Genomic DNA, 20,349 nt, shown 5'->3' on the forward strand with positions numbered 1-20,349 from the left:
GTCTTTGTCCTGGATTTTAAAATCAGATGGCTTAGCATGGCACAAATCTTCCTCAAAGTAAGGAATAAACAACAGGCACTCTTTTCTACCTTTGGTTGTTCTGTAAGTCTTGGTTGCTGTCCTTTGAAACAATGGTGGTGAAGAGCGGCAGGGCTCTCCCCCCCAGACGGTGCACTAGACCTTGAACTTCACCTGCAGGATGGACAGCCCTGAGCTGCTGAGGGCCTGGCCCTCCCTGCCCATACTCTCCTGTATCCGCTGGCCCCTCAGGGATGCCTCGCTCCTCAGTGTCACTGGGTTACCTGCACGGTCCAGGGTTTGGGGTTACGCTCTCCCCAGGAGACTGGCTCAGGGCAGGGACAATCAGCTCTGAAGTCCACACTTCAGTCAAGAGTCTGTCCGTCTGGGCAGCACTGACCTTATGGTCCTAGCATATTTCTCGTTTTGAGTTTCTGTACTGATTTCCCCATGAAAGAAATAAGAGGGAGAGGCTTGAAAAAGCCAAAATTTAAGATTCAAAGGGGAGCAGTAAGTAAGCACCCAAGGTCATTGCTAACTTCTTCATGCCATGCAAACTGGTGCCCCAATAGCACTGATGAATATCACATGAAAATGCACTGCGTGAGGCAGGGATGCGGGTGAATAGCTAACACACCCATCCCTCCCGATGTACTTGAAGTCCTAAAGCCCAAGTTAAAAAACAACATACTTCGTTGTACAGCAGGAACCAGTACAACACTGTAAAGCAACTATACCCCAATTTTTAAAAATTGAACATTATCTTCCATGAAAAAAACAAACAAGCAAAAAACAAACAAAAAAACACGCTACAGCTGGCAAGAGAAGAAACTGTTCTCTCTTTGATGACCATTCCAGCCTGCCTCCTCCCTTCCCGCTGCTGGAGAGGGAACTCAGGGAACTTCCCAGTGTTGCTCATTAATGTCACAGCCCCTGAAGAAAACAATAGACCAGCATCTGAAAAATCACTAGGCTCCTAGGATGACCTGTTCCCTGTTGATGCCCCAAAGCTGAAACTCGCCAGCCATCACAGACAAAGGTGCTTAAAGGCTGCCCAGGTCAGTTTCTCTGTCAGGTCAAAGCTGCTTTTAGGCTGCCCAAGGTCAATTTTTTTTTTTTTCCAATGAAATAGCAAAACTTAGGAAGCATAAGAATAGGAGCTGGTGCAAAGAAACAGAACATTGCTGAGGAATACCCGATGTGGAATAAAAGCATCCAAATTGCCCCGAGGAACCTTAGTGGTAAGTACATCCTGGGGGCGGGAAGCAAGTCCAATCTGTAGTGACACTGAAAGCAGAGGATTACCAGAAACACAGGAAAAGGAAGCCCAGCGGAGTGACAGCCTCAGGAAATGCAGTCTGAGCGGGATTTCTTCTTCCTGTGCACCTACAGAAGAGGGCTTTAGGACATTCAGCCCCAGCACTTATTCTCCAGGAAGAAAACTCTGCCATCACACACACACACACACACACACACACACACACACACACACACACACACACACACACACACACACACACACACGTGAGATGCACAGATTTCACACTGGTTGCATTCCAAAAGGCAAGCCCACAGCACACGTGAGGGGTCCTTCCCGGAAACAGGAGCTCAAGATAGCCCTTTGTGAGGAGGTACCTCACAAGGCGGGCTTCTCTGGGGGCTCAGCAGTAAAGAATCTGCCTGCAATGCAGGAGACCCAGGTTTGACCCCTGGGTCAGGAAGATCCCATGGAGAAGGGAATGGCTACCCACTCCAGTATTCTTGCCTGGAGAATCACATAAACAGAAGAGTCTGGCAAGTTACAATCCATGGTGTCGCAAACAGCATTTTTTGGTACTAAAGTGGCAGATTAAAAAAAAACAACAGACACACACACATATTATCTTTTACCCATTTCCACACATCAAAGAAATAACAATTCGGTAGTTCCGTTCAATCACTACTTGAAGGAGAACCAAACACTAGCATCTTCCAAATCCTCTACTTTCTACATAAATTTTGCTAAATTCTGCAGAATTCCTCTTCTCTCAACAATGTCTTCATAAAGATAAAACACAGTACACACTAAGGAAGAGGCACCTTCTCCACCCACACACAAGAACACACACATATACCTACATCACACACACACACATAATCATATACACAGAGGTACAGACACTATTTCCCAAACTTCAAAACATTTCATGATAAACACCTCTGAGTTGACACGGTATCAGCAGCAGGGCTGGGTGCTGAGGATTCAGAAAATGTCATCCTACATAAAACAGAGTCTGCCCACCTCACAACTGCATCCCTCCATGCCAAGTCCCACTTTATCTCTCTTCACCCCATCATTAGCACGTATACCCTTTACACACTCCTGTCTACCACCTTGACCAGATTGGGAAGTTCCACGAGACAGGACCACATCTGCCTTGTTCACCACTGTATGCCCTGCTCCTGGCTTACTGGGCACAGAATGAGTTTCTGTTGACCAAAGCCAAGGGAGAGAGGAGTGAAAAGGGGCTGAATATGGATCAACATTAAAACCCAAAGCTTCAAGTAAGAGCCTGCATTTCCAACAACAATACCATCCTAGTATCTCCAACACTGAGAAGAAGCTATAAGCATCGCTTCCTTGAATTCGCATGACAACACAGGTAGATAATATTATCATCCTAACTTTAGAGATGAGAAAACCAGGTTGAGAAAGTTTAAGTTATCTGCCCAGCACTTTAAGAAACCCCAGCTTCCGAAGATCGGCTATTTATCATTTTTTAAAGATAAACACATCTGCATATGTTCTCTGTTTAGAGTTTGAGCTGGAAAAGTACCCCTCGCTCTGTTCAAAGCAAAACCACTGAGGAAGGAGGTTCGGCAGGAAAGCAGGGAGCAGCACTGGGCTGCCAAGCCCCGGCTCGTCCACCAACACCCACCTGGTTTTTAGGTTTTCCTCCAACACGTATTTACTGCCCCACAACCCTGGTTGGCTCTCCTCTGCTCTTCTCGATCTCTGGCCAGCCTCTCAGGTCACCAAAACTTTTGCAAGTCCAGAGGCTCTGGGGCAGCAGGGTGCCGTGACTGTGACCGGCACCACAGCGTTGGCAGCCGGCAGCCTCCGAGTGAGTCAGGTGCCCCGGCACCTCACAGTAAGAGCTGACTCCAGACACAACCTGATTCATCAGGCGGAGAGGAGGCCTGGGCTTTGGCCCCAGCTCATAAAGCATTTACCCACAGACTGGGTGCAATTAGGTGGGGGAACAAACAAGGAGAAGTAAAAAGGAAAGTCAACATGTGATGGGCACGTGATGAATGACCTTCCTCATGAACAACTCCCGAGTGGGCCGAGTGCACCTCTGTTGTGAAGAACATGTGTGTGTGTGTGTGTGTGTGTGTGTGTGTGTGTGTGTGTGTGTGTGTGTTGGGGAGTGCTGGTCAGGGAGCCTGTGCCAGCCTCCGGCACTGAGTCCACAGCCCACCTCTTCTCCTTAGGTGAGAGTCTGGTCAGGAGCTTTCCTTCAAGGGTAATATCCAGTCTGCTCTGAGAGTCAAAAACCAAGCTACAGCAATAAAGATGCGATCTACCTCTCTGGGGAACAACCAGAGAATTTCTCATCCACATGATGTACTTCATGAACATGTACTATGTGCCAGAAAACAATAAAAGGACTTTAAAAAGAATTATACATTTGGCATGAAGATTTAGCTACAACTATATTCAAACCCCTCCCCATGTCCTGGACGATTCATCTGGGTTTTAGTCATAAAGAGTCCAGCCCCCATCACAGAGATAACTGCAAGAGATTAGAAGTGTGTTCTTTATCCCTAAACACTTTTATTTTAAGAAGTAGAATGCTCTTTGAAACACTAACTGCTGGCCATATTACCAAACACTTAAAGTGGACTGAGAAGGAACTCTGGGGAGAATAAGCACTTTGTGACATTTTAGTGCCTTTCTCCACAGCACTCACATGGACCACACTTTAATGTCAACACACTGGGCCTACTCCTTCCCTTCCACCAAGAGTTCTTGGTGGGCGGCAGGGCTCCGAGGCCTTCAGAACCTTAGCCCAACTTGGCTTTGAAAGCTTTTCAGCATCCAGAAACTTTAAGAACCTTCTCTCTTGCTCATCAAGGGTAGAAAGATCAGAGTTCCTTCTTGACTCAATGGGCTCCTCTTCCCCGAGTACCCTGAGCTGTCCTCTCTGGACACAGGCAGGAAGGGTACCCGGTCCCTTGGTCCCACCAGGCTCTCAAGGAAAATCCCAGGCAGTTAAATTTATGATAACCAGATTCCTCTGCTGTTGGATTTTTCCAAAGGAGAGAGTTTTGTCAGGGTTCTCCTGAGAAACAGAACCAATGGAGGATAAATATACATAAAATATACATATATGTATATGCACACTAAAGAGCCTCTTGATGAAAGTGAAAGAGGAGAGTGAAAAAGTTGGCTTAAAGCTCAACATTCAGAAAAGTAAGATCATGGCATCTGGTCCCATCACTTCATGGCAAATAGATGGGGAAACAGTGGAAACAGCAACTGACTTTATTTTTGGGGGCTCCAAAATCACTGCAGATGGTGATTGCAGCCATGAAATTAAAAGACACTTACTCCTTGGAAGGAAGGTTATGACCAACCTAGACAGCATATTAAAAAGCAGAGCCATCACTTTGTCAACAAAGGTCCGTCTGGTCAAGGCTATGGTTTTTCCAGTGGTCATGTATGGATGTGAGAGTTGGACTGTGAAGAAAGCTGAGTGCTGAAGAATTGATGCTTTTGAACTGTGGTGTTGGAGAAGACTCTTGAGAGTCCCTTGGACTGCAAGGAGATCCAACCAGTCCATCCTAAAGGAGATCAGTCCTGGGTGTTCATCGGAAGGACTGATGTGGAAGCTGAAACTCCAATACTTTGGCCACCTGATGCGAAGAGCTGACTCATTTGAAAAGCCCCTGATGCTGGGAAAGATTGAGGGCAGGAGGAGAAGGGGACGACAGAGGATAAGATGGTTGGATGGCATCACCAACTCAATGGACATGGGTTTGGGTGGACTTCGGGAGTTGGTGATTGACAAGGAGGCCTGGCGTGCTGCGGTTCAAAGAGTCGGATACGACTGAGCGACTGAACTGAACTGATATGCACACACATATATATTAGGTTGGCCAAAGTGTTAATTCAGGTTACAGAAAATCTGAATGAATATTTTGGCCAACCCAATATATTTTATACACACACACAAACACACACAAATATGTATGTATATATGTATCCATTAGTGCATGCTAAGTCACCTTCAGTTGTGTCTGACTCTTTTTGACCCTACGGACTGTAGCCTGGCAGCCTCCACTGTCAATGGGATTCTCCAGGCAGGAATACTGGAGTGGTGCCTTCCTCCAGGGAATCTTCCCAACCCAGGGATCGAACCCTTGTCCCTTATGTCTCCTGCATTGCAGGTGTACTGTTTACCACTAGCGCCACCCAGCTGTGTGCATACATATAGAGACTTATTTTAAGTGACTGGCTTACTGAAGTTGGCAAATCCTACAACTGCAGGGTGGGCTGGCAGCCTGGAGATCCTAGCAGAGCCAATGTTACAGTCCAAATCTAAAGCCTGCTCCCTCCTGCTCGTAGAAGGATGGTCTTTCATTCTATCCAGGTTTTCAACTGCTCAGATAAGGCTCAGCCACATAATCATAGTGGAAGGCAGCTGGCATTACTCAACATCCACTCACTTAAATGTGAATCTCATCCTAAAATCCCTCATAGAAACACCCAGAATGATATTTGACCACATATCTGGTCACCGTAGCCGTGCCAAGTTCATGCATTAAAATCACCAGTGCAGGGACCGAATCCCCTTCTTCACTTTTTTGTGCTTCCAGATGTACTAAATGTTTTCAAAATATAATAACATGTCCCTCAGCAATACAGATGCCCTTAGTAATTTTGAAGCTTTATCAATCATTTTTGACAACTTACAAATTCATCTATTTTACAAAGATTTTACAAATCTCAAGTTTAAATTCTTGTTTTCTAAATATGCCAAAATTTTTTTGGAGAAAAACAGATCAAACTTTTGAAAATGGGGGAAAAAGTGTTTTAAGACAAAGTGGATTTTTTCCAACATAATGTCTTTTCAGCAAGTTGATTCTTGGAAGAAGATGAAAATTCAGAGCATATCATGTATATTTACCAGGTGGAAGAATAAACACCAAAGCCAAGAATACAGGATACACAATGCAACTGAGTGGCCTTTCCTTTAATTTCTTTGTTTTTAGTTTTAGAAAACATTAGTTAAAATGGTTGCCCTATTTTTCTTAGAATTTACCAAAAACTGAGGCTAATTTTTAAATCTTTAAGAATAAAAATAAATTAAGGAGATTGCCACCTGTGAATCAGATAAAAGTGCCTCCAGCTCTATCCACCTCAACATCCATGAGATGAAAATGCAGTAACTGTGGAGATCACGAGGGGCTGTACTTCCTCTTTGAGCTCCAGTTCTGATCTAATTTCACAAGGCATCTGTCATCATAAAAACACAAGGATAGTACTAGCTCTACAAAGAGCTATGGGGAAACCCATTAAAATCATCCGCCTTATAATAGCTCCATCCTCAGTATGTCAACCTTTTAATTCTAGTGTTATAAACTGGAATCCAAGTTCCCATTTGTTAAACAGCTTTGATGTGGGGCTGGTGAGGACTGGACTGGCAAGGGGTATTTCCTGGGAGCTTCAGATGTTGGCATGTATCTCCTACCTTCCCCTCAAGCTAGTATACAAGCAAAAGGCACTTTAAAAGCATAGAGTATTGGTATCTGAAGATCTCTAAGTACTTAAAAGAGAGGGCACTAATTTCTCAGAATTCTCAAAGGGGATGACTTGGAGACTTAGCTCAGTTGAATTTGAGGTTCAATTCTAATTCTGTCCAACAAAGAGACACATTAGGTTAAATGCCAACTTTAAAGAGGTTAAACTTTACAAATATTTTAGGAACTATGGACTCAGACCCTCAACCATGTAACAACTTTGCTGTTATCCTAATGTCCTGGGGCTAGTTCTACATTCTACATTTTACCTAACTAACTTCTCACTCTATTTGGAATCCCATACATATATATCCATACCTTGCTTTAGATTTCTGGCTGCTAAAATTGAAAGCAAAAAAATAAATAAATAAACTTATATCAACATTTCCTCTCATAATCTCCCTTTGAAAAATGACATTAAATGGGAAAAGAAACAGAACAGAACCAAATACTCCCTGTTGGTGAGGACAAGTCAGCCTGGAGAAGAAGGTTAAGGAAAATAGAGACTGAGGAAATGGGAATGGGGTTAAGTGTCTTCTGTCCCACCAACCAGAGTCTGGAAACAGATGCCACGTGGAATGACCACAGGGCTGGCCTTAGGATGGGCTACCTCCAGTTCTTCCCCTGGAAACTGTTTTCTAGCCAACCAGCCCTTCCTGGTCTCACTTTATATGAACTCTCCCTCCTCTTTCTACACTCTTCCATCCCACCCTCCCCCTCACGCTTGCATAAAGCCCTTGTTCGTGCATGCCAGAGTCAGACACAAGCCCATGGGGCTTCTCTGTCCACAAGGCTTCCCAGGCAAGAATACTGGAGTGGGTTCCCATTTCCTTCTCCTGACCCAGGGATCAAATCTATATCAGCCATATGTAGGGGGTTTGATAGAAAAAGAGCCCCCTACAAATGAAGATCATTCATTGCCTTGCCAGGCACCCTACTGAATTTGAGGTCACCTGAGCTAGACCTGGAAGGTGAGCTTGGGCAGAAGGGTGCTCATGGTGCCAAATGCAACTTAGAAATTAATTCCTCTCTTGTAACCTGCATCTCCTGCATTGGCAGGGGAGTTCTTTACCACTGAGCCAGCAGGGAATCACTACACCTTTGGCTGAGTGAGTGAGTGAGTGAAAGTCACTCTGTGGTGTCCAACTCTTTGCAACCCCACGGACTATAGCACGCCAGACTCCTCTGTCCATGGAATTCTCCAGGTAAAAATACGTGGAGAGTGGGTAGCCATTTCCTTCTCCAGGGGATCTTTCTGGCCCAGGGATTGAACCCGGGTGTCCCACATTGCAGGCAGATTCTTTACCATCTTAGCCACCAGGAAATACCACTCAGTAAAGAGAATTTGGTCATACAAGAACAGGCCTGAATACAGCAGCACTGTCAATTATGTTACGCCAAATGCAATCACCTTTAGTCAGCAAAACCCCAACATCTCTAAGTTACATTTGGAGCCATGAGCACCCTTCTGCCCCAGCCCACCTTCCGATTGTCTATGAAAGCTCTAGCTCAGGTGACCTCAAATTCAGCAGGATGCCTGGCAAGGCAATGAATGATCTTCGTTTGTAGGGCTCTTTTTCTATCAACTACCTACACTTTTAGCCACCACACTTCTGAGAGCCATTCTAAGAAGAGGAATTGTTGATGGAAACTATAATGCATGTACACAAGTATAAATAAGCAAACAATTTAAGCGAACAATCTCTGCCTTAACTGAAACCTGGCCCAATCAGACATCCTCGAGATGCAGAATGTCCTCCTTTCTTAAAGGCCCTACAAAACGTGCCTAACACTTCACGGCAACTCCACCCCACGCCCGCAGTCCTGTGTGTCATCGAGGAATCTGCTTTGATCAGGAGAGCATGGCTGTTGGCACAACATAATGAGAGGGATTGATGCTTCAATGCAGGGTACATGAAGCCAGAGGCAGCAGAGAACGTTCTGCAGGGTCTCTATTTGTTTGAGTCTGAGGCTTTGAGGGGATGTGTGGACCTGCACCCCCATCATGCATCAGAACCAGGCCTCTCCCCGCAATGCTCACATCCTGATTCCTTACTGCTCTTGTTCTCCCTTCTGGCGACTTTAATGAGCACATCCCCCTCAAATCTGCCTCAAGGCCTGGGCCATTCCTACTCTGGAACTAGAGGTCTAATGGGACCAAAAATAATCCCAGAAAGTCAGACTTTAATTTTCTCAAAACAACAAAGATGGATAACTGATGAAGATAGAAAGTGTTAGCTGTGTTTGACTCTTTGTGACCCTATAGACTGTAGCCCACTGGGCTCCTCTGTCCATGGAATACTCTAGGCAAGAATACTGGAGAAGGTTGCTATTTCCTTTTCCAGGGGGTCTTCCTGATCCAGGGATTGTACCCAGGTCTCCTGCATGGCAAGTAGATTCTTTACCATCTGAGTCACCAGGGAAGCCCAGTATTCTAATGGGACCAAAAATAATCCCAGAAAATTAAGCTTTGATTTTAATTTTCTCAAAACAGTGAAGACTGATAAATGGTCCATTTGAAGGTTTCGTCACCCCTCATTCCACTCACCTAGTGACGGCGTTTCTTTCATCACAACTTGACCAGCGGCTGTGGTGTACCACCGAAAGGTGCCACATAGGCCCCGTTGTTACCATGGCAGTCACCACTCCGATGGCATCCCTGGTGGACACCCGTAAGTCTCCGCTCACCACTCCAAGCTGGTTTGGCAACAGGAAAGCTGTAGTCTGTTTCCCTCCCTGGACAGTAACCAGATTCCCTTACCCTGAGGCCCAATTTCACTCTGTATACTTTCCATCCACTGGCCCCGGTTTTGGCCTCAGGGCCTACACAAAGCAAATTTGAACTATTCAAATAATTACAGTATTGCCTGCCCTCCCTGGCAAAGCTTTCCCAGGTTCCTTCAACTACCCCATGCCCGAATTCCAGCCAGCCCAACCCAAAGTGCACAAAGGACTCGAGCTGGGTCGAATTGGAAGGGTCAGCGTGAAGACTCTGATGTCTCTTCATCAGACAACAAATCCATTAACGAAGATGATGCTAACTGTGGTTATTGCTGGGGACAGGGTACTGGTTTTATAGCAGCTAAAAGATTGATGATGCCTTGATCCTCTTTCAACTTTTATTTCGAAATAAAAATACACAGGAAAGGGGCTTCCCTGGTGGCTCCATGGTAAACAATCCACCTGTCAACGCAGGAGACCCAGGTTCAATCCCTGATCCAGGAAGATAGACGTGCTGCAGAGCAGCTAAGCCGGAGCACTGCTGAGCCTGTGCTCTGGAACGGGAGCCGCAATTACTGAGGCCCAGGCACCCTAGAGCCCGTGCTCTGCAATAAAAGAAGCCACTGCAATAGAAGCCTGTGCACCGCAGCTAGAGAGCAGTCCCTGCTCTCTGCTCTCCACAACTAGAGAAAAACCCTGGCAGCAGCGAAGACCCAGCACAGGCAAAAATAAATCAACAAAGCCACCTTAAAAAAAGAAAGACTTCTAAATCTTTTTAAAAATACACAAGAAAATGCACAAGTAGTACTGAGAGGTCCCAGGCACTCTTCAGCAGTTCCCTCCAAAGGTTACATCTCACACTGCAATAGTCCAGTATCAAAACCAAGAACTTCACAAGTGGTACGAGCACTGGTGTGTATGGATAGCTCTGTATCATTCTGTCACATGTGCAGATCTGTGTAACCACCACTACAGTCAAGATCAAGAGCTATCCATCACTACCGAGATCCTCCATGTGCTACCCCTTCACAGCCACACTCACCTCCCCCCAACCCACTACCACCGTCTCTAAGCCCCGGCAACCCCTGCTTCTCATATCAATAATGGCGCTGTTTCAAGAATGTTACATAAACAGAATGTAAGACAGGATGTGACCTTGGGGACTGGCTTTCTACAGTCAGAATAATGCCCTGGAGATCTATCCAGGTTGTGTGTGCCAGTAGTCATGACTTTTATTGCTGAGCGGTATTCCATGGTAGGTCCTATCAGTTGGTTTAACCTTTCATCTACTGAGAAGAACAATTGCTCCATTTAACTGAAGGTGTCAAGCTTGTGTGTATAGAGTCATTTGCAGTGTTCACTTATTATGCACTTAATGTCTGCAGGGTCTGTCAGGACATCCTTTCTTTCATTCATGATATTAGTAATTTATCTCTTTTATCTTTCCTGCTAGAGATTTATCAATTTTATTGATCTTGTCAAATAACCAATGTTTTGTTTCATTGATTTTCTCTATTTTCTCTTTTTAATCTCACTGGTTCCTGTCCTTGATTATTTTCTTCCTTCTGCTTATTTTGGGTTTGTTTATTTTGCTCTGTCTCAAGTTTCTGGAAGTGGAAACTGAGATTATTCATTTGAGACTGTTCTTATTTTCTAATGCAAATATATAGCACTATAAATTTCCCTCTCAGTGGTGCTTTTACTATATGTTTTGATATGTTGTTTTTCATTTTCATACAATTCAACATATGTTGTTTTTAAATTTCCCTTGAGGATTCCCCTTCGATTCATGGATTATCTAAAAAGGTACCATTAGTTTCCTGGGCTTTGGAGATTTTCCTGTTATCTGTCATTGATTTCTAGTTTAATTCCACTGTGATTTGAGAATATGGTCTCAGTCTTTTCAAATTTATTAGTATATAGCCCATCTCGGTACCTATTCCATGAACTTTTGAAAAGATTATGTATTTTGCTGTCATTGGCTGGACTGTTCTGGAAATGTTTGATGGTGTTATTGAAGTATTCTACAGCCCTTTCTGTCTAACTTTTGTTGAGAGAGAGGTATTGGAGTCTCAAGCTACAAGCATGGGTTTGTCTATATTTCCCTTCAGTTCCATCAGTTTTGGCCTCACATGTATTACAGCTCCACTGTTTTGTGCATACACACTTCAACTGCTATGCCTTCTTGGTAGGCTGATCTTTCCATCTCTAGGTAACATCCTTCTTTGTCTCTGGTAACCTTCTTGCCCTTGTTTCAGCTGAGCTGCAGTACAAGTCCTGACTGTCCCCGTGGCCTGCTCTGACATCACCCAGCAAGGAGGAGGAAGGGCACCTCATTGTCCCTAGGGAGGGATGATAGTCCAGATTACCCATGTGGTCTCCACTGATTTCCTGGGTGGGGGGTGGGGGGCACCTATCATCAAAAACGGATGATGGTCCCTGGTCCCCATCTGAGAACAGCACAGAGAAAGGTCAGGAGGAACCCACGCTGGGAGCAGAGGAACCCAGAGCAGCAGCCTGATGTGATGATGACAGATGGGGAGGCCCAGAAAGCTGGAGGACTTGGGGCCTCCTCCACAGCAGGTGTCAATGATGGGGAGTCTCCTAGGCCAGAGCTCCTACCCTGAAGTGCAAAGGTGATGCTGCGGGGGCGAGTGTTGTGTCTGCAGTGTAAATGGGCCAGTGGGACCACCCCACAGGCAAGCAGCAGCCTGGGGCCTTGATCGGATACAGCAGTGGTGCAAGCAGAGGCCTTGGCTTCAAAATAAGACAGGGCAAGTGGGGAGGGGCCCCTCCACCTAGGGGAAACCAAGGCCACGTCAGATTTCACTCAGGTTAGAATGTTTTGATCAAGCTCTGCTCTGACCCAATGACGTTTTCTTTCTCCACTTCTGTTTTTCTTTCCTTTTTCAATTGGTATTTCTAGAAAAGTTTCTGTTTGAAAACTAACAGTATTTTAATTGAACTAAGGGGTAAAGGGCATATCACCTGGGCATTTGCATGGGGCCAGGATTGCTAGCAGAGTCAGGGTAGGGACTGGCCTGGTGTGAGCAGCCTCCCTGCGGTGAGAGCCGACAGGAGTGTGGGAACAGGGCCTCCACCTCCTCCTCCCTGCTTTGATCCTACCAGGAAGCTGCTTCCGCCCCTCTGCTCCAGCAGGGAGCCTGTGCTCAGGGCAGCCTCTCAGACAGGTGGCCTGGATGGGGAAAACACCTGCGTACGTAGTAGGACAAGCTCAGTGAGGGATCCCTGCTCACAGCCGACTATAAAAGGCCTAGGCCGGCGCAATGGGACACACACAGACTGCCTCAAATGCGTTTGTTAATGACAGGAAGTCACCGAGACTTCTTTGTAAAACTGCACCAACTTCCAGGGCACGCTATTTAAAATCAAAGTGTCACAAAGTTCTCAAACAGGCAGAGGCCATTATGCTTACAGAAATCTGTATTTTATAAGACCAGACAGACAGTTATCTTGGTCCTATCTGTTGGGGGATGACCACTTTTCTAAGCAAATCATTTGTACAAACCAGGGCTTGACAAACCACCATTCACGGGCCAAACCTGGTTCACCAGCTGTTTTGTACAGCTAGGAATTGTTTTTCACAGATAAACACTGGGGATCAATTTGACAATAGGCAACACTAATTTCGAGCCTCAATTAAGTGATATGTTATTTCTTTCCACCCGAATTCCATTTGTATCATTAGTAAATCTGAGTTATAAAAACATTGTACTCAATCATTACTATATTTTGAACTCATTTAATAAAAAGAATGTGCAAATTCACTTTCTCTCCTATCATAGAAGTAACTACTCACTATTCTCAGTTTTGCTCTTGGTCCAAGATGCCTAAAATATTTACTTTCTGGCCCTTAACAGAAAAGTAGCCTCTGGCATAAATTAACCATGTAAATAAAATGGCCAAAAAGCAAATCCCTGAAATTGTTGTTAAAACTGCCAGACAAACTAAACGTGTCTACATAATGACCTGTTCATTAAAGTACAATTTAGCAGCACCCAATTTGCGTCTGTAGCTATAACTTAAATGTGACAGGCACAACTGTTTTAAACTATCCTCTAACACAGACTTCTTCCCTCCAAGAGCCTTCTGTTTTCAGGGAAAGGAAAGTAACATGGGGCCCGATTAAAGGGGTTCCTGATAAATGTGTCCCTCACTGATCCAGCTTTTTATTTTTCAAGATCTTCAGGTGTTCAGACCTTAGATTAGCCCTTTACTTCTCCCCAAAGCAACTAGGAAGGAACAGGGGCGGTAGGGGGGCAGGGAGGCCGAGGGGCAAATGTGGGGAGTGGCAGGCAGCAGGGAGCAGGTGAGTAGATTACCGCCCTGGGCAAGCAGCGTGAGCACCCCTCACCAGGGACCATCTGAATCTTCTAATCTGGATGAAGCTGTCAGGTGAGGACATGTAATTTTTGCTCTTGGAGAGTAAAAACTGCAGTTTCACTTTAAGCCACTGACCAATCTATTGAGTCCTGCATATTCGCTCACAGGTAACACTGTTCTGGTGATGCTAAGCTTGTTTGTGACACTGATTTTTTTTTTTTTAATCTGAAAAAGTGGGTTTCCTTGGGTAGCAGGGGCGTGGGGAGTTTGAAGGAACAAATGGGACAAGAAACACAAGAAGAAAAACATGATGAAGACATCAAAGTGGCCCAGTAGGGCCTCTGTGCCCGGTTTCACCCCCACAGCAGAGGTCAATTTTCACAGATGGTCCTGAGTGTTTTGAGTGGCCTTCTAAGGACAGTACATTTATACAGTCAAGGAAAAAGCTAGACCCAGGGTTTGCAAGTTAGCTCCAGGAAAACAAGCCCTCTTTTGTGTGAGCTGGGAGAGGGTAGGGAAGGGGGTCTTGGGAGCCACTCAGCTCAGCACAGCTTTGAAAAACAGGGGAAAGAGGAAATGAGGAGGCCAGACTCAGCTGCCCGACATCTTTCAAAGGTATTGATCCGCAATAACAAACCAGGGCAATTGATTAGATAGGCAGATGCTGGACTTATGAGCCACACTAATCAAATTCCACCTCAGAGAGTCACCCAGGGTGAGGAACGGCCCCTCCCAGACCCAGCGGCTGGAACGTCCTTCCTCCACTTCACCTGTATCCACCCTTTATCCACCCTCCCCAGGCACAGCTGGCCATGAGCAGCCGCCATCCCTCCTCACCACGGAGGAACAGCACAGCGCTAACCAGGGTCATTACTTCACTGAGAAAGGTCCGCCTAGTCAAAGCTATGGTTTTTCCAGTAGTCATGTATGGATGTGAGAACTGGACTGTAAAGAAGGCTGAATGCCAAAGAATTGATGCTTTTGAACTGTTGTGTTGGAGAAGACTCTTGAGAGTCCCTTGGGTTGAAAGGAGATCCAAGCAGTCCATCTTAAATGAAATCAGTTCTGAATATTCATTAGAAGAACTGATGCTGAAGCTCCAATACTTTGGCCACTTGATGCAAACAGCTGACTCATTTGAAAAGACCCTGATGCTGGGAAAGATTGAAGGCGGGAGGAGAAGGGGATGACAGAGGATGAGATGGTTGGATGGCATCACCAACTCAGTGGACATGAGTTTGAGTAGACTCCGGGAGTTGGTGAAGGACAGGGAAGCCTGGCGTGCTGCAGTCCATGGGGTTGCAAAGAGTCGGACACGACTGAGCTACTGAACAACAACAGCAACAACAACCACCCTGGCCAGACAGGAAGACCACGCCCTGACTTAGCTGCCGATCTCTGTCTCCTGAGCCCTGGGGCAGAGGAGGCAGGGAATGTGACGCTTGTCACCAGACATCTGAAGGGCTGTCACTGGGAGGGGGATCAGAGCCCCTGTGCATCCAACATCCCGGGCCAAGAGGAGAATGTTACAATGGTGCAGACTTCAGAAAAAAATGACTTTTATTAGTCGAAAATGTCCAAAATCGGGACGAGGCCCGTTCTAGAGGTGAGCAGTCTCTTTTCACTGGAACTAGCAAGCCCACTAGCAAAGGATGCAAAATCATCCCAGGTGCCCCTATAATGCTGGCATTCTCAGATTCTTCACACTAATGGGAATAGTATTTCTCAGCAATATATATTTAGACATCAGATCACACTACTGAGTTCTCCCTTTCCCAACTCTTGTCCTCTACACACACATACACACACGCACGCGCACATATACCCTCAGGGACACTTGGCTGTCAGGTTTTCTTTACCTTACAATTTGCCTGCAAGCCTGGAGGGCAGGCCAGGTTGTGCTATGGTTTCCTCAATAACTAAGACGTTAAGCCATCTTCCAGGTGACCTCATGGCCAGCATGATGTGATAAGAACTACCCACTGATCACTCAGCCCGCTGATCACTCAGCCCCTCTTCTTCACCATGCAAAGCGCACCATGAGACCACCACCAAGGCCCTCAGACCTTCTCAGGAGCCATCGGGCGTGGACCAGCAGCTTGCATCCCTGAACTCATGCCACCCACACAGAGCTCAGCTAACAGCCCACTCAGACGACAGCACTCTGCAAGGGCTCTGCATAGCCCAGGCTCCATCTCTAGGAGGCAGTCTGACCCGTAGGACCCGGTCCAGTCTCCACCCCTGGCCAAAGGGCCAGGAGTAGACCGAGCATTTCTGCAGCTCTCACTGCATGCTGGGAGAATCTGAGTCCATCCCCCCTGCATTCACTCAACCCTACAGGAACCTATAGGAGAAACGCATCATAGCTCACTTTCAGAGGAAGAAAGTAAGCCTTTGATAATTCTGAGTTCCTGGTGCTAAAAGCTATCTACACAGCTTCTGTGAGTGACCCACCCTCCTTCTAAGGTCCGGCGAAGTTCTCGTGGTTTCCACTGATGAAGCCCCAGATTCCCACCTCACCTGTGACCTCGAGTGCTCAGAGTGCAGGGTCCCGGGGTTGCTGGGATCACTCGATCCCCAAGGCTTCTTCCCGCCTCTCTGACCAGTCCAGTGTGCTCCCTCGCAGTTCCTGCTTCCCCCCCTCCCCACGCCCCCTGCCTGCTGGAGGCCCCAAGCTGCTGCTTCACTCTACAGCATTGCACTCCCCAAGCCTGCTCACTCTCGGGCCCCATGATGACTCCAGCTTAACCAGTGACCCCACAACCCCGTCAACCCTCAGGACATGAAGGCCGAGAGCCCCAGCTGACAGGCCCAGAGCTGTCCTCAAGGCTCACGCCTCTCTGCCCCTTCCCCCGGGGTAACATGGGTGCTGCCCAAACCTGAAGGGCTTGTTTCAGCCTTCTGCTTGAGTTTTAGACCCAGACACCCAACGGCTGACATTTCCACCTACACGTCCACCAGCAGCTCCAGCTCCAACACACCCCTAAACGGCTCCCCCTGCGGCCCTCCCCGCCTTGCTGAGCGATATTGCCTTTGACTACGGCAGGAACCTGTGGTTACCTGACGTATCCTCTCCCTCAAACACCATACTTCCACCTCCTCCAGGGGAAGCAGCTGCCGGGACCTCACCCCAGGGCTGCGGTCAGGACCACCCCACCTCTCTCGACCCCCACATACTCTCTCCTGTCCTCCAGTCCCAAGGCAACCTGCGGAACAAACCTTTCGGGCCCCCTCACCCCTGCTGAGCACCCTGCCCTCTGCTGCACCCTCTACAGGACACCCAACACCCGCACACCCTGGGGCCCGCTGCACCCCGACCTCAGTGCTCCTCACTCCTACTCTGCCCCCCCAGGATGGAAGCTACCAGAAGCTTGAGGCAGGCATCATGCCGTCACTCGTGCCTTCCTTTCCCCATGTCAGTCATGCCCCTCCAGACTCTCAGTTACCCCTCTTCCCTGCTCCCCCTCCTCACCCCCAGCTGGGAGGGTTGTCATCTGGGGCCCACTACACTGGAGGGATTCTGTGGTTTCAGGCCTGACCCAAGGGGACGAGGTGGCCAACTTCTGACATCTCTGCCTCCCCAGCCAGAGAGCATGGGGGGCATGGGGGCTTCATCTTATTTCTTCATCTCTAGGCCCAGTGCTCTCCAGGCTCTGGAGAAATGTCTAGAAATGGCCTAGAAGCCCCACATCACACAGCTCCCTTAGGTTTGACATTTTTCTGCACCATACTTACCCCTGCACCCTGCTACGGACCTTGGTCTGCCTTCTGTTGCAGAGAATTGCCCCCTGGCTGACGAGGACACATCACTCTTGGACCCATGGCAGCCTGACTGGCATGAGGCAACAGACCAGCATCCTTCATCTTCTCTACAACTAGCAACACAACTGTACCCCATGCTTGAACTTAAAACACAACTAACCTCCCTCTCTCTTGTAATCAAAGACCCTGATGCTGGGCAAGATTGAGGGCAGGAGGAGAAGGGAGTGACTGATGATGAGACAGCTGGATGGCATCACTGATTCAATGGACATGAGTTTGGGCAAACTCTGGGAGAGAGTTAGGGGCAGGGAAGCCTGGCAGGCTACAGTCCATGGGGTCACAACAACTTTTCCCTATTCCTCTGGCCCTGGGGGCACGTGGACATGAGATTAAATATCCAGGGCTCCTGGGTAGCTCCAGACAGCTATGCCCAAATTCCAGGGATGGAGAGTGCACATGTAGGGGCACAGTCTGGGCATGGGAGGACCTCAGGGTTTTCCTTCACTGATGTCATAAAAGCCACATGGTAGGGAATTTCTCCAGAGCTGGGGGATAGAAGTAGGCAGGCGACAAGGTCAAGGGTTGGTATAAGAGCAGAGGGAGATGGGCAAAGACAGACCGACGTTGAAGAAAAAGTGCAAGCCCTGAGGAAAGGATAAAGGGAGGGCAGAGGTACCCCGCAGGGTGATGGACTCTGGGGCACACACGGGAGAACCTGGAGGAGCCAGGCTGGGGCCATAACTCTGGCTTGAGACATGTGACTGAATGGACAGACAGCCGAGGGTGGGAAAGGAGCTGGATGAAGAGCCAACCCCGAGAGTCCCATTTTGGAGACATTTTTCTGACTCACATTAGATACAACCTGTTTCTCGAAGTTTTGCTGCATCAGCAGGACATTCAAGGCACAGTTTTTGTTTTGTTTTTGGATTTTCCTTTCCAGTTATATAATATATATTTTCATAATATTTTCCATTGTAGAGTATTAAAAGATATTGACTATAGTTCCCTGCACTATACAGTGAATCCTGTGTTTTTTTTTAATCTATGTAACATGTAGTAGTTGGTATCTGTTAATCCCATACTCCAAAATTGAACCCTACCTCTCTCTCCCCCTCCTTTGGTAACCATAAGCTTGCTTTCTATGTTTGTGAGTTTGTTTCTATTTTGAATATAGATTCATTTGTATCATTTTTTAGATTCTACATATAAGTGATAACACATAGTATTTATCTTTGTCTGTCTGACTTACTTCACTCAGTCTAATAATCTCTAGGTCTTTCCATGTAGCTGCAAATGGCAATTTTTTTTTATTAGTTGGAAGCTAATTACTTCACAACATTTCAGTGGGTTTTGTCATACACTGATATGAATCAACCATAGAGTTACACGTATTCCCCATCCCGATCCCCCCTCCCACCTCCCTCTCCACCCGATTCCTCTGGGTCTTCCTAGTGCACCAGGCCTGAGCACTTGTCTCATGCATGCCACCTGAGCTGGTGATCTGTTTCACCATAGATAATATACATGCTGTTCTTTCGAAACATCCCACCCTCACCTTCTCCCACAGAGTTCTGTACTTCTGTGTCTCTTTTTCTGTTTTGCATATAGGGTTATCATTACCATCTTTCTAAATTCCATATATATGTGTTAGTATGCTGTAATGTTCTTTATCTTTCTGGCTTACTTCACTCTGTATAATGGGCTCCAGTTTCATCCATCTCATTAGGACTGATTCAAATGAATTCTTTTTAATGGCTGAGTAATATTCCATGGTGTATATGTACCACAGCTTCCTTATCCATTCATCTGCTGATGGACATCTAGGAAAAATATGGAACGCTTCACGAATTTGCATGTCATCCTTGTGCAGGGGCCATGCTAATCTTCTCTGTATCCTTCCAATTTTAGTATATGTGCTGCCGAAGCGAGCACTGCAAATGGCATTATTTCACCCTTTTTATGGCTGAGTAATATTCCTCTGTATGTGTATCTTATATCTTCTTAAGTCTATCATCTATTGATGGGCACTTGGACTGTTTCCATGTCTTGACTATAGTAAATAGTTCTGCTATTTGAACATGGTGTGCATGTTATCTTTTTGAAATAGAGTTAATTGTTTTTTCTGGACACATACCCAGGAGTGGAATTCTTGGATCATACTGTAGTTCTATTTCTAGTTTTTTTGTTTTTCTTTTTAAGGAAATTCCATGCTGTTCCCATAGTAGCTGCACCAGTTTACATTCCCACCAACAGTGTACAAGGTTTCTCTTTTCTCCACCCTCTTCAGCACTTATTACTTATAGGCTTCTTATAGGCCATTCTGATCAGAGTGAGGTGATACCTCACTGTGGTTCTGATTCGCATTTCTCTAATACTTAGTGATCTTGAACATCTTTTCATGTGCCTACTGGCCATCTGGATGTCTTCTCTGAAGAAATGTCTGGGTCTTCTGCACATGTTTTGATTGAGTTGTTTTTTGTTACTGAGTTGTATAAGCTGACTGTGTATTTGGATAGTAACCCCTTGTCAGCCATTATCATTTCAAATATTTTATCCCATTCAGTGGATTGCATTTTCACTTTGTTGATGATTTCCTTTGCTGTACAAAAGATTTCAAGTTTGATTACATCCCACTTATTTATTCTTGCTTTTACTTCCACTGGTCTAGGATATAAATAAAAAATTACTTCTGCAATTTATGCTTAGAAGTATTCTGCC

The 20,349-nt window shown here is 46.3% G+C and overlaps 1 protein-coding gene and 1 non-coding gene across 4 annotated transcripts in view; both read right to left on the bottom strand.

Annotated features, from left to right (window-relative positions):
* The window catches only part of FHOD3 (formin homology 2 domain containing 3), a 511,278-nt gene that overhangs the window by 233,866 nt on the left and 257,063 nt on the right, over window positions 1-20,349 (bottom strand). The window lies entirely within an intron of this gene.
* Window positions 19,457-19,563, bottom strand: LOC136167980 (U6 spliceosomal RNA). Its single transcript, XR_010663149.1, has one exon. It is a non-coding gene; the product is annotated as a U6 spliceosomal RNA (small nuclear RNA).

Source organism: Muntiacus reevesi, chromosome 4, assembly GCF_963930625.1.
Source record: "Muntiacus reevesi chromosome 4, mMunRee1.1, whole genome shotgun sequence".
NCBI lineage: Eukaryota > Metazoa > Chordata > Mammalia > Artiodactyla > Cervidae > Muntiacus > Muntiacus reevesi.